The following is a 12,531-nucleotide window of genomic DNA, read 5'->3' on the forward strand; positions in this document are numbered from 1 at the left end:
AAATATTAATCCTAAAATAGCTACAATATAATTATAATTTATATTGTAGCTATATTAGGGTTTATTTTACAGGTAAGTATTTAGCTTTAAATAGGATTAATTTATTTAATAAGAGTTAATTTTTTTCGTTAGATTTAAATTATATTTAACTTAGGGGGGTGTTAGTGTTAGACTTAGCTTTAGGGGTTAATCCATTTATTATAGTAGCGGTGAGGTGCGATCGGCAGATTAGGGGTTTATAATTGAAGTTAGGTGTCGGCGATGTTAGGGAGGGCAGATTAGGGGTTAATACTATTTCTTATAGGGTTAGTGAGGCGGGAGTGAGGCGGATTAGGGGTTAATAACTTTATTATAGTAGCGGTGAGGTGCGGTCGGCAGATTAGGGGTTAATAATTGTAGGTAGGTGGCGGCGACGTTGGGGGGAGCAGATTAGGGGTTAATAAATATAATATAGGGGTCGGCGGTGTTAGGGGCAGCAGATTAGGGGTTCATAGGGATAACGTAGATGGCGGCGGTATACGGAGCGGCAGATTAGGGGTTAAAAATTTTAATCAAGTGGCGGCGATGTGGGGGGACCTCGGTTTAGGGGTGCATAGGTAGTTTATGGGTGTTAGTGTACTTTAGACCACAGTAGTTAAGAGCTTTATGAACCGGCGTTAGCCCAAAAAGCTCTTAACTCCTGTTTTTTTTTCTGCGGCTGGAGTCTTGTCGTTAGATTTCTAACGCTCACTTCAGCCAAGACTCTAAATACCGGCGTTAGAAAGATCCCATTGAAAAGATAGGATACGCAAATGGCGTAGGGGGATCTGCGGTATGGAAAAGTTGCGGCTGGAAAGTGAGCGTTAGACCCTTTCCTGACTGACTCCAAATACCAGCGGGCGGTAAAAACCAGCGTTAGGAGCCTCTAACGCTGGTTTTGACGGCTACCGCCCAACTCTAAATCTAGGCGTTAGGGTTTATTTTATAGGTAAGTATTTAGTTTTAAATAGGAATAATTTAGTTAATAATATTAATTTTATTTTGATTTATTGAAATAATATTTAAGTTAGGGGGGTGTTAGGGTTAGGGTTAGACTTAGGTTTAGGGGTTAATAACTTTATTATAGTGGCGACGTTGGCGGCGGCAGATTAGAGGTTAATACATTTAATAGGCTATGTGGGCTATGGCGGTTTAGGGGTTAATAATTGAATAGGTTAATTGCGTTGTGGGCTATGGAGGTTTAGGGGTTAATAATTTAGTTATTACTTGCAGTGTGGGTTTGATGGCGGATATAGGGGTTAATAGTTTAAATAGGCATATTGCCTTGGGGGGGGTTGTCGGTCTAGGGGTTAATACATTTAATATTAGTAATGAGAGGGGGGGATTGCGGATATAGGGGTTTTACGTGTCGGGCTTATTTTTGGGAGGTGTGTTAGACTTTTACGGGAGATTTGTTATTTTCTTTACTTTTCTTAGGCGCCAGCAGTTTCTAAAGTGCCGTAAGTCACTGGCGACTCCAGAAATTTGTATTTACGCTCATTTCTGGACATCGCTAGTTTATCCGACTTACGGCACTTTATGAACTGCCGGCGGGGTTTATGTAATACCCCGATGTGCGAGGTGAAATTACGGGCGGCGCAGGTTCCCACGCTTTCGCCGAAACCTGCGCCGTATATTTGATCACGCCCATAGCTTAGGCCATGACACATTGCCTCCTGGCATGGCTGGTGATTGGCCGCTACAGGTGATTGCGTATACTACTCATAACTGGCTGTAATGGGCAGTTCTAACAAACTGGAGCATTTTACTTTTGCATTAAGATGCCCCTTTACATTAAACTGAGGTATGAATAATTTCTATCAATAAAGTATGCAGAGGAGAAAAAGTAATCCTATAGCTTTGCCTATAAGAAATGTGCATAGTTGTATAGTAGCTGGCCTGGTTCACAAAATGCAGCTTCTTGCTTCCTAGATAGTGAATACAACATCTGGCTGTGGGCTCCTGCTGCCCTGCAAGAGTTAACTGTGTCTCATGCCTGAAGACAATCATTACACAGGCTCAGTCGTGAAAATGACTCAGAAATCCCCAGGCCCCCACTTTCCTGTGTAACCTGACATCAACTTGGGCCTCTGGTACTGCCTAGCTAAACCCTCCCTCCATCCTAATATGAGCCATTGGGGAGGAGCAGGCCAGGCTTCAGGTTGTATACAGCCTGCACGTGCTTTGGGAGGAGGATACTGGAGAATGATGGAAAGAGAAGGAGGGAGCGTAAGGGCTTTTGCTTTTTTTGTAAGAGGAAATGCAGCCGCCAAGCCGAGCTGGAAATCATTAAAAGTCTTGCCTGCCTGCCAGCGTGCAAAGACGGGAGAGAGAGAAGCTGGTACTGTCTGCAGCCCTTCACCAGGCGTACTCTCAACAAGGGCTTGTGTGTGCCCTGTGCCAGGTAAGCTATGGGAATGCCGGCACTCACCATCTGCAACTGGAGTGGGCGTTAGGCTCAGGGGAAATGCAAGGAAGCCCTTCACTAGATGGGTGGAGGGTTTATGGAAAAAGCGATTATGGCAGTGGTTCTGGTGGCCAGAAAGGGGGACAAATGATCAGATGGGCTCTGTCTGTATTGCAGATGTGCTGCCAGTAATTAAAGTCCTTCTTTTGGATCATCAAGGAGGAGACAAAATCACTTGTTACTTCTAGCAGCTATAGAGCAGAATGGACTTGTTTACGCCCCAAATGTGTATTAAAGTTTTATTTTTGTGTTTGTCATAGAGCAGTTAGAACATCCTTCCTATCAAAGTGTCCAAAATAATCCTTGTGTTTTTGCTAAAATATGGTACTGTTTGGGGTGAAAGCCTAATGTGTTGCTGTGCTCAGTTCCAAGTGCTGCTAACAAAAACATACAGGCTGGCTGGACCAACTGCTCCTTGTCTGCTGCCAGTTTCTATGGAAGTTGCAATGTGGGGGCTCCTATTAGGGCACATTAGCACAGTGTTGCTAGAAAGCCCCAGTTCTGATTCTGCACAAGGGGGATAAAATGAAAGGAATGGGGTTATCCACATCTGGCCCAAGGAACCTTTATCTGGCATGGCGCTAAGGCCTAGAGTGGGAAGAAAAACGGAAAAGAAATAGGAGATAGATGACCCTTAAAATATGATAGTGACCTTAATCATGAAGGTCTGGCGTACAATTACAATCATTTACTTTTTAGCCATCAGTTTGGGAAGGTAGCTGGCAGGATCAGTATGAGCTATTGTCTCCATAATCATTATTTATTTCCTATCACTACCCCAAGCTGCCCTTTAATAACTGAGTTAGCAATTCTTTCATTGCCTTTCCCTCCTAAGATCTCTCTCCCTCTCTCTCTCAGTTTTACCCCCTCACTTGCATACGGAGGCGAGCTGCACATTTTTCCATTCTCAGTAAAGCCTTTGATTCCAGAGCAGAGATGTTGCAGCTCCCCACAAATCCCTGCTTAGTCTTTGCTTGCAGGCTGGTGGCAATGGCATAATGGGGACTTTGTAAAGGGATGTCATGCACAGCTCCAACTACTGAATGGCATTTAATGGGTGGGGGTTAGCTAGGGGCAAGTGACTTCTGGGATTTTCTTATGTAAAACGCATGCAAGGGGAAGTAGCATTTTACATGACACAAAACTAAAACATCCTGTTTTTCTGTCCGATCCTTAAGATAGTGTTCTAGTGCCAGAAAATAATTGTATTGTTCGTTCATTCATCTATTTTTGTCACTGAAATGCTGCAGCTTAATTCTACTGTCTGTTTTGCTGTTAAGTGCCTGGGCTAGAGAATTCCCTAATTTCCACAGGAAGCAAATCCCTAAACAAACAAACATACTTGTCAATACAAAATGGTTGCCAAAAAACACCTAATTAAAGGAATATGAAACACAACATTTTTCTTATATGATTTATGTAGAACAAACCATTTTAAACAACTTTCCAATTTACTTATATTATCAAATTAGCTTCATTCTCTTGACATGCTTTGTTGAAGGAGCAGCAATGCACTACTGGTTTCTAACTGAACACATGGGTAAGCCAATGACAATCGGTGTGTGTATATATATATATATATATATATATATATATATATATATGTGATAGAAGAAGCGCACTCCCACTCGCTCAAAAGACAAATACCAGGGTGCATAATAATATAAATATACTAAGTCCAGCAATTGCACTCTCTGGATTTAAAGCACAGCAAATGTTATTGATTGTTGTGAACGTTTTCGGAGCATTCACTCCTTCCTCAGACAATGTCTGAGGAAGGAGTGAATGCTCCGAAAACGTTCACATAAATAAAATTTGCTGTGCTTTAAATCGAGAGAGTGCAATTGCTGGACTGAATATATATATATATATATATATATGCAGCCACCAATCAGCAGCTAGAACTTAGGTTCCTTGCCGCTCCTGAGTTTTCCTAGATAAATCTTTCAGCAAAGGATAACAAGAGAAGGAAGCAAATTAAATAATACAAGTAGATTTGAAAGTAGTTTAAAATTGTATGCTCTATCTAAATCATGAATGTCTAATTATGACTTTACTGTCCCTTTAAAGGATCACTGTTATTTACCGGCAACACTCAAAAAATATACATGTGGATTTCGTGTTCCTTTTATAGAAATTCCCATCTGGAAGCAACATAACTATTGCAAGTTTAAAAATGATTGTTTTAAAACCCTGTTGAAATCTTTTGGGACTATACACTCTTATTCCAGATTTAACCTTAAAAAGTAAAAAAGAAAGGAATTTTACAAATGTTTTGGAAAGGAAACATTTGCCTTAGGGATATCACAACTGTAAATCTTGCAAAGAAAAGTCAGCAGTTTAAAGGTTAACCAAAGAAATGCATCTGTTTAAAACAGAAATTGAAACCAGGCTGCCCTCGCTGTGTCTTTGTAAAGTATTTTCAGCTGTTTGAGAAATTAGGGGCACTTCTAGACATAGTGGTTAATAGAGAGGGAATTTGGCTATTTCACTGCTACATCCACCATAAATACCTCATTTGTAGATAATCATAAAAATGACTCAGCTCATATCCTGACACGATTTACCATCATCTGCTCATTTACACATACTCCCATAATTATCTAAAAAGCATTATTTATTGTATCACGTGTCTTCTGCGAATGGCACAGACGAGATCAGAAGGATATTTGTGAAATAATGAACCAACACATCGAATATCGTTACTTCATTTATTTAGCTTTATGGTGACAAACCTGATAATCAAAGGAGTTGTTTGACTTCTTAACAGAGCTTTTCTTAGACAAATGATATTTTGTAAATGCTCCAATTAATGTATTTGAATTATTCATATTTAGAGAGAAAATTGGAAGTTTGTAATGCTGTTAAAGGGACAGTCAACTCAATTTTTTTTTATTGTTTAAAAAGATAGATAATCCCTTTATTACCCATTCCTCAATTTTGCACAGAAAACATCCTTATATTAATACACTTTTTACCTCTGTGATTACCTTGTTTCAAAGCGTCTTCTGACGGCCCCCTGATCACATGACTTTAAATGTATTATCTATTGACTTGCATTTAAGCCAATTAGTGCTGTTTTGTTAGAATCCAAGCGGCGTCCGCACAATGTTATCTATATGGCTCGCATGAACTAGCTCTCCCCTGTTGTGAAAAGCAAATACAAAAGCATGTGATAAGGGGCTGTCTTTAGGGACTTAGAAACAGACAGACATTTAGAGGTTTAAAGGTTATAAAGTATATTAATATAACAATGTGGGTTGTGCAAAGCTGGGGAATGGATAGTAAAGGCGTTATCTATCTTTTTAAGCAATAACAATTTTTTTGTTGACTGTCCCTTTAAAGTCAGTAAAGGAAGAGAGACGGAATCACTGCTTTAAATCACCTTTGTGTTTCCCATTTTACATTTTGGAATGTTCCGTGTTGTGTGCTAAGAGCTTCGTTAGTGCACAGATTGTAGTATACTTGGGCTACAGCAACACTTTTCTACTTGTACCAGCACGTTCAGGTGTAAGCTCATATCGTTTTACCTCAAGACACGGCACAGATCCCAACTAGCTCCTACAGGTTCTGTTTGTCAAAGGCTTTTCTGACACTAGTTCCTTGAAATAACACTGTGGCTGTTCCAGGAAACCCGCAATTACACATCTAGCAAAGAGAGATCTGAACCTTCCTTCCAATGTTCATTTGCCTTGGAGCAAAGCTTAGGAGATTGTTTAACCCCCTCCACAAATGACTACTGCTTACAGATCATTGTGGATGCATTCTGCTACCAATGTGTTTTAGTCTGTCCTATACTATCTTCCTGTACATGCATCTACCTTGCATATACAAATACAGGAATTAAACTTGTTAAAAGGACAGTCTACATGAAAAATGGTATTGTTTAAAAAGATTGATAATCCCTTTATTTATTACCCATTCCCCAGTTTTGCATAACCAACACGGTTATATTAATGTACTTTTTACCTCTATGATTACCTTATAGCTAAGCCTCTGCAGACTGCCCCCTTATTTCAGTGCTATACACAAACTTGCATTTTAGCCAATTATCGCTGCTTCATAAATAACTCCACAGGAGTTAATACAATGTTATCTATATGTCACATATGCAAAAGCACTGTCTGGCTGTGAAAATCTGATAAAATGCACTGAGATAAGAGGTGGCCTGCAGAGGCTCAGAAAAAGTCAGACATTTAGAGGTTTAAAGGTTATAAAGTATATTACTATAACAATGGTGGTTGTGCAAAGCTGGGGAATGGGTGGTAAAGGCGTTACTGAAACAACCTTTTTGGTGTCGGATTGAAATCATCCTGATTTGATACAATCGGGATGATTTACAACCCTTGCTAGCGGCCGGTTGGCCAACAGTGAACAGGGGCAGCATTGTACAAGCATTTCACTAGAAATGCTTGCACAGTGATAAATGCCAACAGCATATGCTGTCGACATTTAGCGATGTTGAGCGGACATGATTCGCTATAGCGAATCATGTTCACTTGACATATGGAGGCCGATTTAACATTGTGTGGGTGGATATGATCTGCTGTAGAGGATCATGTCCGCCGCACATCGATAAATGCCGACACAAGCATTTTGTGTGCAATGCTTGTGCAATGCCGCCCCCTGCACATTTGCAGGCCAATCGTCCGCTAGCATGGGGTGTCAATCATCCTAATTGTATACGATCGGGATGATCGCTGTCCGCCACTTCAGAGGTGGCAGGCGAGTTAAGGAGCAGCGGTAGTGAAATTAGTGAGTGTTTAAATTGCTACAATATATTTCTAAAATTTAGTGTTGTATTCGTGGTTGCTCCCTTTTAGAAATATATTGTAGCAATTTAAACACTCACTAATTTCACTACAGTCAGCCACTAACTAACACATAACACAGATCTGCACACTCAGTCTGCACTTGTGAGAAGTACGGACAGTTAGTAGGCCAGCACTGTTATTTCTAAGTAAAGTGTACAATATTTTTGTTTCTTAGAAAAATAATGTATCCCTATCCAGGACAGGAACAGTAATTCATTACAAAAAGATGCCTTTTAGGTGCATTTTACTGGCTCACTGAGCATTAATCTATGGCAGGGATTGCCATTTGTGAATCTATTTGGCAGCTGTAGGCCACATGTGTCCCTCTACGCTAGTTTTTGCAGCCTGGAGAAAGAGGAACTAAAAAATGTGCTTTTGGCACTTCTGGTGGGTGGGCAAACAAGGCAGCAGCAACTCAAAACAGCCGTCTATAGGGCAGAACAGCAGACAGAGGGTTCCCTGCAATCTTACCTTAAACTATCCCTACGCCACTGGACATATCTGGCAAATAAGTCCTTTTTTCTGTGTTTCATAGCCATAACCTAATATGTGGCCCTTAAGGTGCCTATCATTGATCCGTGGCCCAATGTGCTGGCTATCTCTGATCTAAATAAAGCAGATAAAGTGTCATTGTTGTAAAGAGAGCCATGCAGCTGCAGGCACAGTTTGTCACGAGGCTGTATGGGCACAAAATGAGCAAACTCATATGACGAGCAGCGTGTATTTCATGACATTTTTATTGCCCAATGGATATCATCCTGTACTTGCCATGATGCAGAATTAGAGCTTTGTGTATCAGACCGATTAGTTATGTAGAGCATTCTTCTTAGGATGGACAACCATGCGTACCCTGAAACCTCATTTCCCACTTGTAGGGGAAGAAACATTTGTATGTCTTTAAATATCGGGCCAAAATAGTGCTTTATCAAAGGTGTGTAAAGGGACATGGAACCCCAACATTTTCTTTAATGATTTAGGTAGAACATACAATTTTAAACAACTTTCCAATTTACTTCTATTATCAAATTTACTTCATTCTTTTGGTATCATTTGTTGAAGCAGCAGCAATGCTCTACAGTCTGGTTTCTAACTGAACATATGGGTGAGCCAATGACAGTCAGTATATATATGCAGCCATCAATCAGCAGCTAGAACCTAGGTTCTTTGCTGCTCCTGAGCTTTCCTAGATAAACCTTTCAGCAAAGGATATCAAGAGAAGGAAGCAAATTAAATAATAGATGTACATTGGAAAGTTGTTTAAAAGTGTATGTTCTGTCTAAATAACGAATGTCTAATTATGACTGTACTGTCCCTTTAAGCTAGCTGAACCATGGTAATTATTGTGGGCTGTGTATGGTAAGATTGCCAACACTCCCTTATTTTTAGGGATCTCCCTTATTTGCCCAAACTTTTTTACCGTCTCCCAGGTTCCCTTATTTATCTGCTCTAAGAAAAAAAAATGTCTTCCTTATTTTTTACAACATAAAATCTTAATTTCAAACATGTAATATTTTACTCTTGCATTCTTTTTTTTTTAGTTAATAACATTGATGTATCGGACAGTTTAGTGTCTTTACTCTCACTGTGCTGTAAAGCGATAGTAAATTTAAATGTTCCACTAATGCTATACAGAATGAAAATATTAAATGAATTGGATATTCATTCATCATTTTAATGGAATATTTATTGTAACCTAATTTGATTAGTTTAATAGTTTTCTTACATTTGCCTTCTCCAGCTGCAAATTTATTTATTTTTTCCAAGAGGTGATGTTTCCACCTTGGGTGCGATCCGATATACGGCGTAGTTTTCGGCGCAAGCGAGGTAACCCGCGCCGCCCGTAGTTTCACCTTGCACATCGGGGTATTACATATATGCTAAAGTGGCGTAAGTAGGACAAACTGGCAAACTTCCGAAAAGTGCGCAAATACACATTTTACTCGTCGCAAGTAACTTATGCCTGTATTTTGTTCACGTAAAGTCTCAATAAAGAGTAGTTTTATGCAAATTAGGCTAAGACTCGTAAAAATCACCCGCGACTCCATCTAAAATGCGCAACGTAATTACGCTATTCAAAAGTCATGTATAAACCCATGCGCAGCCGCCATTTTCTTCAGTGTGTTTGGATGGTGGAGGATTAGTCAGAGCAGAGAGAGAGGCGCAAACAGATGAGTTAGTTAGGTCGCATTGTTGGTTGGTTGGTTAAGCTTGTACACTTACACATCTTTTTACATATTGCACACATATTGCATACATACATATACAAAATACTTTTTTTTCTAACACCTCACACATTTTTTTTTACAGTGTGATAGGCTGAGTGTTTGGTTGTGATTGTGTGTGATTGAACTGGGAGTGAGTGTGAGTGTGTGTAGTGTGAGGATGGCGGGGAGAGGAGTGGCAGGGAGAGGAGTATTGTAGAGGACAGGAGGAGCAGAGGGGTCCCCGTCAGGGAGTAAGTGGAGTGGGGAGAGGGAGAGCTAGAAGGGATGATGGGAGGGGAGATGCCAGAGAGCCCCAGAGACCAGGCACATCAAGGAGAGGGACAGAGGGTGCTCATGGGGACAGAAGGGGGGGAGGAGGGAGAGGATAGGGAGGAACCCACACCAGGGACATCGCAGGGAGCAAGCCAGGTGTCCACAGAGGATGAGATGTCCTAATTTCTCATTTGATGAGAATGTTGCTCTAGTCCAGGCCATCATGGACAACCACAGTGCCCTCTTTGGGCAGGAGAAGGGCAAAGGCATTGCCAGAAGGCGTAAAACGGCATGGTTGGCGGTAGAGGATGCTGTCAACAGTGTGGCCCCGCAGAGGAGGACTGTTGAGGGCCTTAAAAAAAGGTGGAACGACTGTAAGAGGCGGGTGAAAGAGAAGATGGGGCAGGAAGCCATGCACCAGAGGGGAACAGGCAGTGGTCCACCCCTGGACACAGAATACAACACCTGGCAGGAGATGCTACGCAGGTCCCTGAGTATCACAGCAGTCCGTGGACTTCCAGGGGCTCGTGACTCAGGGGTTGCAACCACAGCACATCATGCTGGTGAGTAACATCCCACACACCAGTATTATATGTATTTGAGATATAACATCCTTTAATGTCACACATTCATGTACACAATGAGGAGCATGGTATTTGGCCTACTAACAAAAACATCTACAATTATATTTGACATTAATGCTACTTAACACAATGCAATTCATGATATGAGGTGGAATAGTGCAATACTAACATGTCTCAGAGTAACACAGGCCACAAGCCACATGTTGAGTTTTCACTAAATGGACACTAAATGGACACTATAGCCATCACAATACTTTTAGCTCAGAAAGCAGGTTCTGTGCCTACATCAGGCTAAAGTAAATTGTGTGACCATAGTGTCACTTAAAGAACACATTTTTTGCATCATTGACATGTACACATAACTATTGTATGAAACACATACCTGTATACTGTGCAGATTAAAATCCCTCATATCACAAATCACAATGTGCACATGCATGTTATAGAGTTTGACATGAGAATGAGTATAGGCCCTAGCATGTATCAATGTACATTATATGCCCACATGGACATATAAATGACTGTACTAATCCCTCTCATCATTTGACTCCTCCACAGAACCTCCTGTCACCAGGCTGCAAACAGGCATGCTGCCACCTCCACCACCACCACCAGTCACAGGCATGCAGCCACCACCACCAGTCTTCAGGCAACAACTTGAACATTATGCTCCCAGGCATGAGCAGGGTTGGATGGCTTCATTAGAGTACTCGGAAGTGATGCCACCACCATTGGCATATGACCCCTGGCCAGAGGAATATTCTTCTTTTGGCTTTAAGGGGGAGCCAAGTCAGCCACAAAGGGTCCATGTCTTTACCCCCCCCCCCCCCCAACACAATATCAGGGCAGTCATGGATTTTACGCACAAGGTATGTCCCAAGAAGTGCAAACTGGACAGGCTGAGTGGTCACACACTGCTCATCAATGGGACTACCAATCCACCCTGAGAGCTCCACCATCCTCTTCCCTTGGGAGAGCTCCACCATCCTCTTCCCTTGGGAGAGCTCCACCATCCTCTTCCCTTGGGAGACCTCCAACATCTGCAGATGAGCATCTAGCTGGAATTACTCAAGCACCAGCAGATACAGCTGAGGATGTTGCACCAGCAGATGCAGCTGAGGATGTTGCACTAGCAGATGCAGCTGAGGATGTTGCACTAGCAGATGCAGCTGAGGATGTTGCACCAGCAGATGCAGCTGAGGATGTTGCACCAGCAGATGCAGCTGAGGATGTTGCACCAGCAGATGCAGCTGAGGATGTTGCACCAGCAGATGCAGCTGAGGATGTTGCACCAGCAGATGCAGCTGAGGATGTCGCACCAGCAGATGCAGCTGAGGATGTCCCACCAGTACCAGCAGAATCAGCTGGACCTGCACCTCAAGCACATAGAAGCCCTGCTGCTGAAGAGCCTGTGGATGCACTGTATTCTCCCCTGGGTGAGGAATACATTTCACTACAGAGGAGGCTCATAACAAGCTGCAAGAGCAAACAAAGAGGCCAACAGAGGTTTCACAGGAGCCAAGAGAGGTTACTCAAGTGTAGCATAGAGCTGCAGAGGGACATGGCAGCATCATTAAATGGAATTGTACAAAACCAGTCGCAGATGATGCGAATTCTGTCTGAGATGCAGATGGACAATAGATGGCGGGAACAAAATCAACTCTTGGGTGTGTTGGTTGAGCACTTTACACACCAGCAGGACACTGCCTCCAGCCTATCATCTGTGGCCAGCACTCCAGCAGAAACATCTGAATCGTCTCAAACAAGGAGACCAAGGAAATCCACTACAGTCACCTTAGCTCCCTCATCCAAAAAGCCTAAAAAGAAATCAATATTATTATAGTTCACCATAAATCTTGTCCTCTGTTATTTACCATATAATTGTCATCCACATCCATGTGAGGTGTGTTTTAGTACACTAATATTGTTAAAACATATAATAAGGCCTGTGTGGAAATGGCAATAAAAAAGGTACTATTATCATATTCTTGTACTATAACTCCCATCCACAATAGTTGTTTCTGAAGGGTACATATAGTAATATTCACTTCTAAGATGTAAATTAATGTATCTCACATCCAATATACATTGACACATTGGTATATATAGTAGTGATGTTACTGATAGGGTGGGCATTATCAGGTGTTTTAAGTCTGCAGGTGAGAGGTTGT

The 12,531-nt window shown here is 41.6% G+C and overlaps 1 protein-coding gene across 1 annotated transcript in view; it reads left to right on the forward strand.

Annotated features, from left to right (window-relative positions):
- Positions 1-2,273: 2,273 nt before the first annotated feature.
- The window catches only part of DUSP9 (dual specificity phosphatase 9), a 69,655-nt gene continuing 59,397 nt past the window's right edge, over positions 2,274-12,531 (forward strand). Inside the window, exon 1 of the mRNA XM_053696039.1 lies at positions 2,274-2,422. The gene's annotated coding sequence lies outside the window, so the exon portion shown is untranslated. The remainder of the gene's footprint in view (positions 2,423-12,531) is intronic.

This window comes from Bombina bombina, chromosome 12, assembly GCF_027579735.1.
Source record: "Bombina bombina isolate aBomBom1 chromosome 12, aBomBom1.pri, whole genome shotgun sequence".
Lineage (NCBI taxonomy): Eukaryota > Metazoa > Chordata > Amphibia > Anura > Bombinatoridae > Bombina > Bombina bombina.